At 44.1% G+C, this 17,441-nt stretch overlaps 1 protein-coding gene and 1 long non-coding RNA gene across 4 annotated transcripts in view; one reads left to right on the forward strand and one right to left on the reverse strand.

The window, feature by feature from the left end:
• Window positions 1-17,441, forward strand: part of PDE4B (phosphodiesterase 4B) — a 570,792-nt gene that overhangs the window by 177,099 nt on the left and 376,252 nt on the right. The gene's annotated exons all lie outside the window — the stretch shown is intronic.
• Window positions 6,462-17,441, reverse strand: part of LOC141156466 (uncharacterized) — a 48,365-nt gene continuing 37,385 nt past the window's right edge. For both annotated transcript variants that reach the window (XR_012247630.1, XR_012247631.1), the window contains 2 exons: window positions 16,779-16,874; window positions 6,462-8,144 (listed from right to left, as the gene is read on the reverse strand). This is a non-coding gene — a long non-coding RNA (uncharacterized lncRNA). The remainder of the gene's footprint in view (window positions 8,145-16,778; window positions 16,875-17,441) is intronic.

The following is a 17,441-nucleotide window of genomic DNA, read 5'->3' on the forward strand; positions in this document are numbered from 1 at the left end:
GTACAAGAATATAACTACTATAATACTGCCCCTATGTGCGAGAATATAACTACTATTATACTGTCCCCTATGTACAGAATAAAACTACTATTATACTGTCCCCTATGTACAAGAATATAACTACTATAATACAGCCCCTATATACAAGAATAAAATACTATAATACTGCTCCCTATGTACAAGAATATTACTACTATAATACTGCTCCCTATGTACAAGAATATAACTACTATAATACTGCCGCTATGTACAAGAATATAACTACTATAATACTGCCCCCTATGTACAGGAATATAACTACTATAATACTGCTCCTATGTACAAGAATATAACTACTATAATACTGCCCCCTATGTACAAGAATATAACTACTATAATACTGCCCCCTATGTACAAGAATATAACTACTATAATACTGCTCCCTATGTACAAGAATATAACTACTATAATACTGCTCCCTATGTACAAGAATATAACTACTATAATACTGCCGCTATGTACAAGAATATAACTACTATAATACTGCCCCCTATGTACAGGAATATAACTACTATAATACTGCTCCTATGTACAAGAATATAACTACTATAATACTGCCCCCTATGTACAAGAATATAACTACTATAATACTGCCCCTGTGTGCAAGAATATAACTACTAATATACTGCTCCTATGTACAAGAATATAACTACTATAATACTGCCCCCTATGTACAAGAATATAACTACTATAATACTGCCCCCATGTACAAGAATATAACTACTATAATACTGCTCCTATGTACAAGAATATAACTACTATAATACTGCTCCTATGTACAAGAATATAACTACTATAATACTGCCCCTGTGTGCAAGAATATAACTACTATAATACTGCTCCTATGTACAAGAATATAACTACTATAATACTGCCCCCTGTGTACAAGAATATAACTACTGTAATAGCACTCTCTTCAGGACAGTATTTAGAATGGACTGCTTTTCATTAATGTGAGTTACATATATTTGACAGCAGGGAAAGCATAAAAGAAACTGTAAACAAATGATTCCTAGCACCATGCCCACCATTGTTTGTGCATATTTATATATGTATTTCTGTATATATATTGCAGTAATCCAAATGTGATGTGTCTTTGAGGTAGTGAATACCGACACATTGTCACCAATGACATATAAAGGACACACAAGCTCACAACATTACATTTTTTTCCCAGAGACTTGAGGTAAATGGATACACGTAGCGATGTTAAGGGAACCTGTTTGTGGGCTGTGCCTTTCTCTGCTCGGTCCTTCATTGATTTTTTTTTTTTTTGCTTTAACAAATTACATTTGCTCACATTTCAGAGTGTAAGAATAGCCTACAGCTACTGTCCACATGTCCATGGCTTCTACAGGCCTGGAATAATCATCTCTGGCAAGTCAGGGGTGAATTTACACAGCCTTTTCTGTATGTGATTTGCTAGAAGCAACTGTGAGCTATACAAGCTACAATATCATAATTGAGGGAAATATTAATATATATGAAAAGATATTAAATGTCATGTCCATCATAAAATCCAGAAAAGGGCGATTATTAACAAAGTCATCTGGTCTAGAAAATGCATTTTTAAACATTGTTTTAGAGAAATCCGAATTAGCCAGCTAATACTAATTTAGTATGGTTTCAAAGATCATCTCACTGTTGCTCTAGAGGACCTGACATGTCCGCTATAACATGGGCAGCCTGTAGATTTCAATGAGAACTACGTGATGCCTCTTTTCTCCTGTGGTAATGCTGCAGGTTTGCAGGATAGCAGTATCCCCTGTGAACAGTTGACTTCACTGGGGAAAGCCAGCAAGATATTTGTAGTATTACATGGCAACCATTCAAATAAATAGCCATTTTTATGGTCGGCACAGGTTGCCAGAGTTCAAGCTTCCCTTTCAGAACCCAATGCAGGGGGATAAAGTTTGTCTCCCTTTTTGTTCTTTAAAATTTTAAAGGTATATATTTTGTGATATTTTGTCTTTTAAGTAAAAACAAGAAAAAATCTACAGTTTTCTTCAAATCTTCTGCATTGATGGATCACTGTCATATTGACCTAAATTTACCCTCCAATCAGAGGGTCAACGAGAATTTTAGGAGACTTCTGCCTACTGAGTAAACATTGAACTCCGTGATAAGACAATATGCAGTAAGCTCCATCTAATGGTGGCTGCAGACAGGCATATTATTATCATGTATCTCTGTATGCAGGGAGCTCCTCCTAGTGGTGGCTGCATAGAGGCATATTATCGTGTATATTATGTTTTCACTTCACAGGTGTGCCCTGTCAAGTTTAATAAGTGGGATTTCTTGCCTTATAAATGGGGTTGGGACCAACAGTTGTGTTGTGCAGAAGTCTGGTGGATACACAGCTGATAGTCCTACTGAATAGACTGTTAGAATTTGTATTATGGCAAGAAAAAAGCAGCTAAGTAAAGAAAAAACGAGTGGCTATCATTACTTTAAGAAATGAAGGTCAGTCAGTCCGAAAAATTGGGAAAACTTTGAAAGTGTCCCCAAGCGCAGTTGCAAAAACCATCAAGCGCCACAAAGAAACTGACTCATATGAGGACCGCCCCAGAAAAGGAAGACCAAGAGTCACCTCTGCTTCTGAGGATAAGTTTATCCGAGTCACCAGCCTCAGAAATCGCAGGTTAACAGCAGCTCAGATTAGAGACCAGGTCAATGCCACACAGAGTTCTAGCAGCAGACATATCTCTTCAACAACTGTTAAGAGGAGACTTTGTGCAGCAGGCCTTCATGGTAAAATAGCTGCTAGGAAACCACTGCTAAGGACAAGCAACAAGCAGAAGAGACTTGTTTGGGCTAAAGAACACAAGGAATGGACATTAGACCAGTGGAAATCTGTGCTTTGGTCTGATGAGTCCAAATTTGAGATCTTTGGTTCCAACTACCGTGTCTTTGTGTGACGCAGAAAAGGTGAACGGATGGACTCTACATGCCTGGTTCCCACCGTGAAGCATGGAGGAGGAGGTGTGATGGTGTGGGGGTGCTTTGCTGGTGACACTGTTGGAGATTTATTCAAAATTGAAGGCATACTGAACCAGCATGACTACCACAGAATCTTGCAGCGGCATGCTATTCCATCCGGTTTGCGTTTAGTTGGACCATCATTTATTTTTCAACAGGACAATGACCCCAAACACACCTCCAGGCAGTGTAAGGGCTATCTGACCAAGGAGGAGAGTGATGGGGTGCTACGCCAGATGACCTGGCCTCCACAGTCAACAGACCTGAACCCAATCGAGATGATTTGGGGTGAGCTGGACCGCAGAGTGAAGGCAAAAGGGCCAACAAGTGCTAAGCATCTCTGGGAACTCCTTCAAGATTGTTGGAAGACCATTTCCGATGACTACCTCTTGAAGCTAATCAAGAGAATGCCAAGAGTGTGCAAAGCAGTCATCAAAGCAAAAGGTGGCTACTTTGAAGAACCTAGAATATAAGACATATTTTAAATTGTTTCACACTTTTTTGTTAAGTATATAATTCCACATGTGGTACTTCATAGTTTTGATGCCTTCAGTGTGAATGTACAATTTTCATAGTCAGGAAAATACAAAAAATCTTTAAATGAGAAGGTGTGTCCAAACTTTTGGTCTGTACTGTATCTCTATATATAGGGAGCTCCTTCTAGTGGTGCAGACAGAATCTTATCATGTATCTCTGTATACAGGGAGCTCGTCCTAGTAGTGGCTGCAGACAGAATCTTATTATGTATCTCTATATGCAGGGAGCTCCCCCTAGTGGTGGCTGCAGACAGGATCTTGTGTATCTGTGTATACAGGGAGCTCCCCTAGTGATGGCTGCAGACAGGATATGATCATGTATCTCTGTATGCAGGGAGCTCCCCCTAGTGGTGGCTGCAGACAGACTTTTATCTTGGAGAACCTGTAGCGTGTGTGTGTGTGTGTGTGTGTATATGTATATACAGTAGTACCACAAAATTATGTGCCTAACACACTTGCTAAAATAAATATAAAGTGGACAACCCCTTTAAGTATGTTTTTAGCAAATAATGTTGCAGATTTCCTGTATTGACAGTGGATGAATTTACTATACTTTCTGATCAAAATTTAGATGTCAATTGAAGGTGCATAGGTGAAATTATGTAACCAATGTGGTTATATAAAGTTTGATGACTGATCATAGGCATCCAGTTAAACGATGCATAAACCAACATTTTGTATTTCGGTTTTGATGTATTCTTTAAGGACTACTGACAATGTACAGCTGACTATGAACCTCATCTTAGACATACAGTATGTGCATGTTTCCACTACAATGAGGATAAATGACATCAAAGAGTAAACAATAGGATTCGACAGGTAAAAATCCAACCTAGATTACTGGAACACCTGTGGTCTTTGACCACATCATGCCTCTGCTCTGGAGGGCATTTTGTGCTCCTTCACCCAAAAACTATTTTTTCTGCTTTTCGCTCCCTTTTTTTTTATCACTTCATTGTTTCATTCACTTTTGCACATGGAACAAAAATAATAAATCAGTAGTTCAACACATGCAAAATATCAAACATAAACTAGAAAGTGCTGCTCAGGGAAGTGCCCTTTATAAACATCGCTTTTCAGATCTGACATTAATGATTCTGTTTGTAAAATTGTGCTAAACCAGGGTCTATTATAATACTCCCAAACAGAACAGGAAGCTATTTGTAAATGAGATTTACCAGGCGTCATAAAAAACACTTCCATTAGTATTTCAGTTGATTTTAACAGATGTAACACCTTAACACATAAAGTCTCAGAGAATGCAATGGTTATAATCAGCATCCTAATACTGTACATGTAATTACATCTCCCTTCCAGTAAAATCATATTTAAAGGGGTGCAAGAATATAACTACTATAATACTACCCCCTATGTACAAGAATATAACTACTATAATGCTACCCCCTATGTACAAGAATATAACTACTATAATACTTCCTGTTATGTACAAGAATATAACTACTATAATACTGCCTCCTAGGTACAAGAATATAACTACTATAATACTGCCCCCCTAGGTATAAGAATAAAACTACTATACTATCACACTCTATGTAACATACCTGGCGGCGTCCTTGCATAGTGGTCCATCTCCCACTGTGCAAGAGCGCGCACTTGATCTCCAGTCCAGTCTGCTAGCCTGGCTTCCCTCCATGCTGTCTGCTTGCCTCTGTTTCTGCTGCTTAAGGGCGGCGCCCGATCACTTCCTGTTTCTTGTACCTGCTGCGGGCACACCCCTTGTGCGTCCTCAGCCTATTGCTGTCTGTCACCTGGTATTTAACCCAGCTGCTCCAATGAATCCCTGCCTGAGCATTGTGTTTCATTCAGTGTGCTCTTTCACTCTGAACGTGCCAGGTCCCTTTCTGTGTTTGCTTGCCTGCCTTTCCTGGAGGCTGTATTTCCAGGCCTGTCTGAACACGCTCCTAGCCTGTTCCTCCCGCCTTCTAGGGGCTGCATACCTAGACCCGCTCCTGTATCTTGTTACTGTGTCTGTTCTTGTCTGAATACTCTTATAGCCGGTTTCCTGTTTTTCTCTATGTCCGTACCTTTCCTTTTTCTGCAGAGTCTGAACTCGTACCTACTCCTGTTCGTTGTCACTGTACTTCCGTTTGTGAGTTTGTGGTCCACTCGCTACTTCACTGCAAGAACCCTGTGGGTATCTGGTTCTGCCTTTCCCTTCCAGTCTGTTCCGTGTGAACAGAGCCCTGTCCGCTCTGCTCAGCCTTGTCTACCGCACCTGCGGTTTCGCTTTGCTCAGCCCTGTCCACCGCGTCTGCGGTTTCGCTTTGCTCAGCCCTGTCCACCGCGTCTGCGTTTTCGCTTTGCTCAGCCCTGTCCACCGCGTCTGCGTTTTCGCTTTGCTCAGCCCTGTCCACCGCGTCTGCGGTTTCGCTTTGCTCAGCCCTGTCCACCGTGTCTGCGGTTTCGCTTTGCTCAGCCCTGTCCACCGCGTCTGCGGTTTCGCTTTGCTCAGCCCTGTCCACCGCGTCTGCGGTTTCGCTTTGCTCAGCCCTGTCCACCGCGTCTGCGGTTTCGCTTTGCTCAGCCCTGTCCACCGCGTCTGCGCTTTCGCTTTGCTCAGCCCTGTCCACCGCATCTGCGCTTTCGCTTTGCTCAGCCCTGTCCACCGCGTCTGCGTTTCGCTTTGCTCAGCCCTGTCCACCGCGTCTGCGCTTTCGCTTTGCTCAGCCCTGTCCACCGCGTCTGCGCTTTCGCTTTGCTCAGCCCTGTCCACCGCGTCTGCGCTTTCGCTTTGCTCAGCCCTGTCCACCGCGTCTGCGCTTTCGCTTTGCTCAGCCCTGTCCACCGCGTCTGCGGTTTCGCTTTGCTCAGCCCTGTCCACCGCGTCTGCGGTTTCGCTTTGCTTAGCCCTGTCCACCGCGTCTGCGGTTTCCCTTTGCTCAGCCCTGTCCACCGCGTCTGCGGTTTCGCTTTGCTCAGCCTTGTCTACCGCGTCTGCGGTTTCGCTCTGCTCAGCCTTGTCTACCGCGTCTGCGGTTTCGCTTTGCTCTGCCTTGTCTACCACACCTGCGGTTTCGCTTTACTCTGTTTGTTGACCGCATCTGCGGCTCTGAATTTTGCCTCCCAGTTTGTACTGGACCCTACCCAGCCTGCCTGTTCCTGTATTCCCCGGTGTGGGTCAACAGCCGTGTCCGGAGTCTGACCTGGAGTAGACCCTGGTCCCTCTGCTCGGTTCCTCCCTGGTGCACTGGCGTCGTATGCCGTCGTGCGACCTTGGCTGGAACGGGCAGATACTTAGTTACGCTCCTCCAGGCACTCTCCGGTTCATGGCACAGTGGAACCACTAAACACGCACACGCCAGTCAGTCTGGGCGTGTGCATTACACTCTATATACAAAAATATGACTACTACAACCCCTCATTTACCCTTACTGAGTACCACATTTTTAATCTTGATTTCTTTTAATGTTTCTTAAAGCCCTAAAGTTGCCATTTGAAATGACTTTAGTTTTGTGCCATGTCTGTGATCTGCTTTTTTTCAACAACATTAAACAACTGAATGAACATCCTCTGAGCCCGGTGATTCCATAATTTTTGCCAGGGGTTGTATAATACTGCCTTGTATATACAATACTGTGCAAAAGGTTTAGGGAGGTGTGGAAAATAATCCTTTAAAAAATAGAACTGTTAATAGTTTATTTTTAGTAATTACCAAAATGGAAAGTGAATGAAGAAAAGAGAAATGTAAATTAAATCAGTGTTTGGTGACCCCTCATTGCCTTCATCAGTTCTTCTCGGTCACTTGTCACTAGCTGACAGCTTTTGAAGGAACTCGGCAGAAAAGTTGTCCAAACATCTTGGATAACTGACCCCAGATCTTCTGTGCATGTGATCTTCATGTGATCCCAGACAGACTGAATGAAGTGAGATCAGGACTCCTCATTCTTCTTTAAGCTGAAGATAGTTCTTAGAGTTCTTAATAACATTGGCTGTATGTTTGGTGTTATTTTTCTGCTGCAGAATAAATTTGGAGCCAATCATACGACACCTCCCTGTTGGTAATACTTGATGGATAAGCATAATTTCCTTTATTAGACAATTGTGATGACTATTGTATCAATGCTTATATAATAAAAAGTTTTAATTTAATGATCTGCTAATCATGGGGTTTTGGGGGTGTGAATAGGTCATCATTGTGTATTTCTGGGATCCTGCTTTCACATTAATATTAGAATGCTGAGTATATTGAACGTAATCGAGTTATAATATTCCTTACTAGACTGGAATTTTGACAACTAAGTGTAAACTGTCAGATTTCGTTCCATCGTGTGTGGGTTTTGGCTTTCAGCCCCAGTTCAGATTTGGGAATGCTGTTTAAGCAGTCCACTATAATTTCCGTCATGCCGTCCTGTCATAACCTTTGTCAGCTCCTCTGACACCTGTCAATCAGGCGGTGCCAGCAAAGTGCTGATTATACCATTGTGAGCAAGCATTAATTCCTTTGTGGTTCGCATGGAAACTGGACCCAGTGCGGCTTACTTCCTCCCAGCCATAATGTTGCTCTCAGTGTTGCTCATACGGAGATTTGTTCCTTCTCGACAGGTTTTCGCAATTCATACGGGGATCTCTCTGTGAATAAAGGTAAAATAAGAATCACATTGAGTTATTTATTCCATATTTCATGCCGTGCTTTCTGCAAAAAAAAATCTCCAAACAGAAAAAAAAACATTTCCATGTTTTCTCTGTTCTTTCTGGAAATTTACAAGCAACTTCCTCATATTTGTGTTTATTTTTGCTTAATGAAGAGGGGCTGCCAACACTCTGCACAAGACCTATTTGCACTTGGAAGATTATTTTGCATTTGGCTTCTTAAGCACCAGCTTGTGGCAACACATGGGTTGTGAATGGAGCAGCCGCTATGTTGCAATTACTAGTAGGAGGGTAGAATTATTTGGGGAGATAAACCACGAACAACAGAACTGAAGGAAGAAACCATCCTCCTCTCATTCCCTAAAGTGCACACATTCTTACACACATAAAGCTTGTGGGTAATCATAGTTTGGCTGCTCCTATCTGTCCTAATTCTCATGCTTGGTAACTTCCCATTCATTCTTTTTCAGCACTCTAAGTGCTGGAACTTCCTTTCCATCATTTCCCAACATTTATTGCTCCTTCTATTGTTGAAAGGCTTGCCTAGTTTGAAAGAAAAATAAGACCTGCCCCTACTTCCTGTAGAAATAGAACCTGCCCACCAATTTCAGCAATGAGTTCTGGTGTTTCTGCAGTTAGACAAATTACACTTAACAACAGGCAGTAGACAGCGAGTTATTCACAAGGAAGACACTTACGTGCCAGCATCTTAGGAGTAACTTTTCTGGGGTAAAACAGAATTTTTAATTTTTAACAAAAGTAAATTAGCACATTATCTATCAAATGAGATGAAGTTGGCAGTAAGTCAGGTCCTGGGTAAGAGTTATCATGATCAACCCAGAAACCAATATTAGAATTAACTCACTATTTTATATGCATAAGGATATGAAAGATTAATTCTATTTACAAAAGTTGAAGTTGTAAAAAATATTTTGGAATAATATAGTACAATTTTATGGTATATAGTAACATAATTCTAATAGTATAGTATAAAATAAAGTAGTTATGTTAATATAGTATGCAGGGGCTTACCGTCCATTCCGGCAGTGGCTCTCCCTTCATCACAATTTCTGCAGAATGCACATCCTCTGGATGCGGGTACTGCTGAATAGAATGGTGTCAGAGATCCAAAGGCTGTCTGATCCACACTGCAGCCTATGCATCTGAGACTCAGCACACTGCAGGTGCAATGATGTTACTACATCATGCCTGCTGAAGTAAGTAGTAGTGTTTTTTGTTTTTTTTTAAATACCAATACTTGTGGGGGCCATCATACCAAGGGAGAGGCTGTGGGGGCATCATACTGAGTGAGTGATTTGGGGGAATCATACTTAGTGAGGAGATGAGGGGTTCATAATACTGTGGGAATGGGGGCTTCATACTAAGTAAGGGGCTATGGGGGCTGTCATAAAGAGTGAGGGGTTGTGGGGTCCATCATCCTAAGTGGGGATGAGCTGTGGGGGTCATCACACTGTGTGTGGGGTGCTATGGCGGTCATCGTACTGAGTAGGGGTTGAGCTGTGGGGCCATCATACTAAGAGAGGGGTTGTGGGGACTATTATATGGAGTGGGAGACTGGGGGCCATCATATTAGAGTAGGGGGCTGTTTGTGCCATCATACTGAGTGAGGAATGGGTTGTTGAGTCATCACACTGAGAAGGGGGGCTTTGAGGGACATCATGCTGAATGAGGGACTTTGGGGGAATTAAGTGAGGGGCTGTGGGTTTTGTGCTCCATATTGGGAATTTTTGTCTATATATGTAATTAATTTTCTGATTATATATATTTTTAAATTAGTTATGTATTTTTTTCATTACTGTATTGGTTATATAAGTGAGAGACTGTATAAGCATTTATACGAGTGTGCGTGTTAAGGGGACAGTTGCAAACAACTTTATTAATAATGGAAAGCAACCAAACCCAGGGTCCGCGATGCAGCCTGGAAGACTGCGGCCGAACACCTTCCGGGTAAGAAGGTAAAACAACCAATTAATATATAAATCCCTCCAGTGTTACTGCACACCGGGATGGGAAAAGGGATTCATACTATCACCGTTAACTGCACGAGAGATGTGCAACAAATAATGTAGCCGTAGCCCTGTTAACTGCACAGAGGCTACGCAGCAGGCGCTAGGACGTGTGTGTGACTCACGCCGGCGTATACGTGCTCCCAGCCGGTGTGCTACCGGACTGCGGAGTAACTCTCCATGTGGCTAACAGGCGGTGCCAGGAATATGGAGTCCGCAGTCTGCTCGGGGTGTATAGCGACCCCCTAGTCGGAGCCAGACTGTCAAACGGAACTACCTGCCTCCCTCCAGCTAAGACTGCCTATCCCAGCTAAACCTGCCTGTCCGAAGCTAAAGCAGCAAGAGAGCACGTGGAGCTCAAACATACAAGCGTCCACAAATGAACACAACCATAGCTCAATGATCAGAGCGCACCGCCATGTTTGTGGGCGGGCTATTTAAAGACTAAGCTCTGCCCACCGTCGCATTATTGGTCGCACTACTGATGACGTCACCTGCGGCCAATCAGGCAGTGCCAGGTCACCGGATCATTTGACACCAAACCACCAATCACGGTCCGCCATGTCATGGGCATGCTCAGTGCAGTGCATCCTGGACTTAGGCTGTAGTAGCCCTGTTCCCCTCCGCAACCTATGCTTAACACTACTAGGAACAAGGACCCAAGAGACAGCCTGTACTTCTCGTGCACTGGCTAGGCGTCGGGACTAACGGTGATGCTGAGCAGCATCTGCCCTGGCTGGACCAGAATGGGAGACCACAGATGATTCTAAACCAATTTCGGGTCCAGCAACCACCTGACACCTAACATTATCCCCCAACACTTGACGCTCATATTCCTCAATGAGCAGGGGGGCATGAATGTAGTCCACCAGTTCCCAGGAGCGATCCTTAGATCCATGACCCCTCCAGTGTATCAGGGAATATTTTTTTTCCACAAACCATCTTAGACCCCACAATAGCCTGCACCTCAAGATCATCACCCCTGGTGTCTGTAGCAGGTTGGGGTTCAGCGAGTTTTGTCAGGTGAACGGGCTTAAGGAGCGACACATGAAAAGTGTCGTGGTAACTGTAAGCGGTACACTATGGGGTTTACTTGGGCCAAAATTTTGAAGGGACCAATAAAGGGTGGGGCAAACTTAACAGATTCCCCGCGTATTTTGATATTGCGAGCCGCGAGCCACACTCTGTCGCCCGGATAGAATACGGGGCTGGACGACGAAGAGTGTCAGCCGACTCTCTCATCGATTCTTGGAGGCCAGTATAGCATCCTGGTTATGGTCCCAAACCTCCCACACCTCCAGAGCTCAATCTCTGACCCCAGGTTCCAAAGAGGGAACTGGCATAGGAAACGGAACGCGCGGATGTTGGCCATTATTCAGAAGAAGCGGAGTCTGATCTGTGGAATCCACCACAGGTAACGGATGGAGAAGACCAGCCGGACTTTGACGGGATGATTTATCTCTCGCACAGGAGACACACGCTAGAACATATTCCTTAACGTCCTGGCGCCACCGGGGCCACCAATACGACCGTTGGAGAAACTTCGTGGTACGTTTGACCCCAAAATGACCTCCGATCTTAGAGGCATGTGCCCAGGAGAGCACCTCATTTTGTGCATTAGGAGGAACGAATGTCCTCCCAGAAGGAACCTGGTTTAGGGACACTGGAGCCACCATCCGCATACTTCCCGAAGGAATGGTAAGCCTGGGCTCGTCATCGTCCTCAGCCTTATCCATGGACCGGGACAAAGGGTCTACCCGAGGGCTCTTTTTGATATAATCTGACAAGACCTGGGTCTCGGGGACAGACAGAGGATCCGTGCCGGGGACCAAATCAATAGGACAGCCATACGGTCGGCAGTGAGGTAAAGTGTCTGCAGCCTTTTTGGGAAAGACATCCGCAAAAGTCTGATATTGCACAGGGAGAGCGGCCAAGTCGGTAGAAGGCTCAGAGACTACCCTCTGGGTGGCTGTAACCATACACTGAGACACACAATTCTCACCCCAGGAAGAAATTCTCCCCGTACTCCAGTCAATGTGTGGAGTGTGACAACGTAACCATGGAAGACCCAATAGCACCTCATCCAATCTACCGGGAATAATAAGAAATGAGACAACCTCCTGGTGACCCTGAGGGAATGACATGGTGAGGGGAATCGACTGGTGAGTGATTTGCGTGTCCAGCAGTGAACTGTTGACTATCCCAATGTTCATTAGTTTTGGCAGTAACTCCATAGGAATGGCGTGCTTCTGGGCAAACATAGATGACAAAAAATTGCCATCGGTGCCAGAATCCACCCACGCCTTGGCAGTAACCGTGGTTGTTGCGAAGAGCAACGTCACCTTATACAATAATTTGGAGGAAGAAGCCACGGAATCTAACACACCTCCTCCAACGGCGGTTAGACACACTCGATTTCCCGACCGCTTGGAACCCTTATTAATGAGGTACTCCAAGGGATGTGCAGGTCGGGAATAAGGGGCTAGACTCAGTCCAGGATATATCCATAGCCTCAGGCTCTGGGTCGGAAGTCGCGGGTTTGGAAATTGGTCTAGAGAATGAAGGTGCCAACCGAAACTGAGGTCTGGAGACCTCCAGCTCTAACTTGTGTTCTGCATGACGCAAATCTATTCGGTTAGCGAGAGAGATTAACTCTTCCAGGGAGGTTGGAATCTCTCTGGTAGATAGAGCATTTTTAATATGCCCAGCCAGACCCTTCCAGAACACAGGGGTTAAAGACCGCTCAGACCAATCCAGTTCAGCCGCTAGGGTTCTGAACTGGATGGCATAGTGGCTGGCGGTGACCGAACCCTGGACCAACGCAAGAAGCTTAAGAGCCGTATCATGTGTGACCTGAGGACCTAGGAAAACATTTTTTAGTGCTGTAAGAAAGAGACCCGCATTAGCCACTACCGGGTCACTCCGTTCCCACAGAGGTGTAGCCCACTCCAAGGCCCTGTGAGAAAGTAACGAGATGACAAAACCCACTTTGGCCCTTTCGGAGGGGAACAGTGCCGCCATCATCTCCAACTGAATGGAGCACAGATTAATAAAACCTCTGCAGGACTTGCTGTCACCAGAAAAATTTTCCGGGAGAGTAAAACGGGGTAATGGGGCAATTGCAGCTGCCGCAGCATTCACTGCAGCCGTGTTGACCAGATTGGCTGCCTGAGAAGCTGCCTGGGTCGCTACTGCAGTGATATCAGCCACCGGGGCAGCTTGTTCCAGAGTCCTAAGTCTGGCTTCAAGTTTCTGTATATAGCGCTGCAGTTGCTGGTTGTCAGCCATGTTCGGCAAGACCCTGGCGCTCTGATACTGTTAAGGGGACGGTTGCAAACAACTTTATTAATATTGGAAAGCAACAGAACCCGGGGTTCGCGATGCAGCCTGGAAGACTGCGGCCGAGCACCTTCCGGGTAAGAAGGTAAAACAACCATTTAATATATAAATCCCTCCAGTGTTACTGCACACTGGGACGGGAAAAGGGATTCACACTATCTCCGTTAACTGCACGAGAGATGTGCAACAAATAATGTAGCCGTAGCCCTGTTAACTGCACAGAGGCTACGCAGTAGGCGCTAGGACGTGTGTGTGACTCACGCCGGCGTATACGTGCTCCCAGCCGGTGTGCTACCGGACTGCGGAGTAACTCTCCACGTGGCTAACAGGCGGTGCCAGGAATACGGAGTCCGCAGTCTGCTCGGGGTGTATAGCGACCTCTTAGTCGGAGCCAGACTGTCAAACGGAACTACCTGCCTCCCTCCAGCTAAACCTGCCTGTCCAAAGCTAAAGCAGCAAGAGAGCACGTGGAGCTCAAACATACAAGCGTCCACACATGAACACAACCATAGCTCAATGATCAGAGCGCACCGCCATGTTTGTGGGCGGGCTACTTAAAGACTAAGCCCTGCCCACCGTCGCATTATTGGTCGCGCTACTGATGACGTCACCAGCGGCCAATCAGGCGGTGCCAGGTCACCGGATCAGTTGACACCAAACCACCAATCACGGTCCGCTATGTCACAGGCATGCTCAGTGCAGTGCATCCTGGACTTAGGCTGTAGCAGCCCTTGTTCCCCTCCACAACCTATGCTTAACATTACTAGGAACAAGGACCTGAGAGACAGCCTGTACTTCTTGTGCACTGGCTAGGCGTCGGGACTGATGGTGATGCTAAGCAGCATCTGCCCTGGCTGGACCAGAATGGGAGACCACAGATGATTCTGACCACCTGACGCTTAACAGTGGGGCCATCATACTGAATGAAGGGCTGTGGGGGCTATCATGGTGGCTGTGGGGGCATTATACTGAGGGGCCCTCATAATGTGTGGAGGCATCTGAGTAGGGGCCTTCATGCTGAATGAGGACAATCATTGTGTGGGGGAACTATGTGGATATCATACTGTAGGGGGAGACACTTTTTGGGCATCATGCTGTGCTGATGCACTATGGTGACACATTGTACATCTAGGGGGGACTGTGGGGTGAAATTGGGACTGACTGTGGGGATATTAAACTCGGTGGGTGAGGGCATATTTGGCTGCATTATATTCTATATAATGGACATGAAAGGGGTATCATGGGTGAGAACACTTAGGGGCTTCAATAGGGGCATAATTACTGTGTATGTGCCATAATACATGTCCCTCTTTATAAAAGTTGGGAGATATGACCCTACCTACTTTGCTGATTAATTTTGTTGAGAAGAGTGGTGGGCCCCAATTACAACTTTTGTTCTGAGGCCCAGCAATTTCTGTGTACACCCATGAAGGTATATAATACAGTACTTGTATAAATTATTCCAGTTTTATCAATAACTGCTAAATCATTTAGGATCAGAAAACTGGGGCCCTCATCGATCACCAGAACAGGGGTCCTTTCTCCCGGTTCATGGGAAATAGTGGTCACAGAAGTGTCAATTCAAAGTCTATAGGACACATGTAGATATTCAAGCACTGGGGTTATTACCTTGTAATCTAATTATAATGTAATAATGTATGAAAGCATAGGTACAATTTATCATAGCACTGCAATAGTATTCCATAAAATACTTAGTTTTATAATTAATGAAATAAAACATTAAGGCATACAGTATATAAAGTTTAAGATCTAGTATAATAAGCTATACCTATATAGCATATAATAACAAAGTTATCACAGTACATTGCATACACTAAAATATAGTGTATAATAAGATAACTATTAGTGTTGAGCGAGTATGTTCTATTAACCCTTTTGCCGAGTATGCTCGGGCCGAGCTCCGAGTATTTACAGCTGCTCGGTGATATGGTTAAATCGCTCCCGTGTGCATGATTTGCAACTGTTTGACAGCTTTATTACATGTGAGGAATGTGTAAGAAATAGACAGAACATACTCGCTCAACCCTAATAACTATAACAGTATATGAAAAAATAAAACAATATATAATACAATACTTATAGCCTTATAGCCTGTATTAACACATTTGTAAGTAGCATATATTTTAAATAGTTACTAGTATTTCAGTATAGTATATAATAACACAGTTGTAGAAATAACATACAATAAAATAGTTGACACATAACTGGACCAGTTTCCTGGGAATATATTTTCTCCTCGGTGCTGCTTCTGTATGATATTTAGCAGATGTAGACTTTCTGTACTCCCTCACTATACATGTTAGGCTACATTTTAGGCTATATTCTGCTGTCTTCCCAGCAGCAGGGTTAATACACTTGAATCTGCATGCCCTTGGAATAAAATGTCTTAATTCCATAGTAGTTGACATTCCACCTCCCTCCCAGTTTAAGGACGTCAGTGAATCTGCCAGCACAAGTTTGAAGTTTGTCTTTGAGTTTCTGTCAAGCGACGCCAGCGGCTCTCGCCGGCGACTTCGTCAGATTACATTTATAAAACGCAGGACAAATATTTGCATAGGTCTCTTTCTTTGCTGAAGCCATGATTGGGTCAGGAGATTCATTCAGAGCGCTCTCAAAGAAATAATCCCAGCTTGTGTCCTGGTTTCTAAGTGCTGCAAACATTGCTTTTTGGCCGGGGGGCCAAATTAACACAAGAGAACACAAAATCCTTTCCAAATAATGTCCTTACCACATCCTACAAACCAAACACTCAACATAAACACAAGCAAAAGTCGCAGCAAATGCAACGCAAAGCCTGGGATTCCAAGTACGTCATAAAATAGATATATACGAGTAATAAACAGCCAAAATAACCCAACAGTATCTAAAAACAAATTGTAAATATTAAATACATATATGAGAGATATATTACAGTGTGTCTTCCTCCATCATTTAAACACAGATACAACATGTCCCAGCATGCTTACATGACTTCAGGCAGGAGTTTTTTAAATGGTCATTGTTTTATCATACAACTTAATCTCTTTTGATAAATAATTGTGATGAAGTGATTTGAAGATCGTCTATTTATTTAAAAATTATGTTGTTTTACCTCGAAAAAAAAAAAAAAATCATTCAAAAGTCCTGGACACTAGGGCCCTGATTCATCGAGACTAGGTTTTGTATGACAGTATTGATGAAGGATGCGCTGGAGTAAGTTATACTAAAGTCATTAAGAGACGTGTACCTTTGTGATGTAAATTATGATTAATTTGTTGGCTGTACTCGTCATTACTGCTCCCGACTAAGATCCACTCACTTTTCAATATGTTGGCAGCGCTATCTGCAATGACATAAAAATACCAAAAGTCACAATATTTTTACGCAAATACAAGATGTGTAAAAAATTTTGCAACATTTCAAACCGTGTTCTCCCAGAATTGTTGAAAACTGTTTGATGAATCAAATCAGAGCCTGTGTATCTCCCTTCAAGTTCTGTCTAACATTCTGCCCACTGCCTATTGTTAAGTGTAATCTGTCTCTAGCAGCAGAAATAGGCAGACAGATTACGGAGAATGGGTCGGGCCTTTGCCTCCATACAGACAGCAGAGGTGCATCTTTCAGCAGCAGAAGGGAAGGAAGGGAGACACAGATCCATTACTAGTGGGTAGGCGGAGCCCCACAGGGATAGTTCACCTCAGATTAGAAAAAGTGACGATCGGCTCCTCCAGCTTAGGCTCCTCCTACTCCCATGTCCTTCAGTCTAAAATTTGAGGTCGCAGAGGATAGTCGCTGCGTTTGCAGCTCCTCAGAAGAATTTTTTATTTTTACCAGGAGACCTGGACCCCCCGTGGTCTAGAGGTCTCAGGGGGTCTCAGCGCTGCTGGGACCCCTGGCCCTCCCCTGGCGG

The sequence above is a fragment of the Phyllobates terribilis genome, unplaced genomic scaffold (genome assembly GCF_046119375.1).
Source record: "Phyllobates terribilis strain yellow unplaced genomic scaffold, ASM4611937v1 Scaffold_8__6_contigs__length_399053987, whole genome shotgun sequence".
In the NCBI taxonomy this organism is placed as follows: Eukaryota; Metazoa; Chordata; class Amphibia; order Anura; family Dendrobatidae; genus Phyllobates; species Phyllobates terribilis.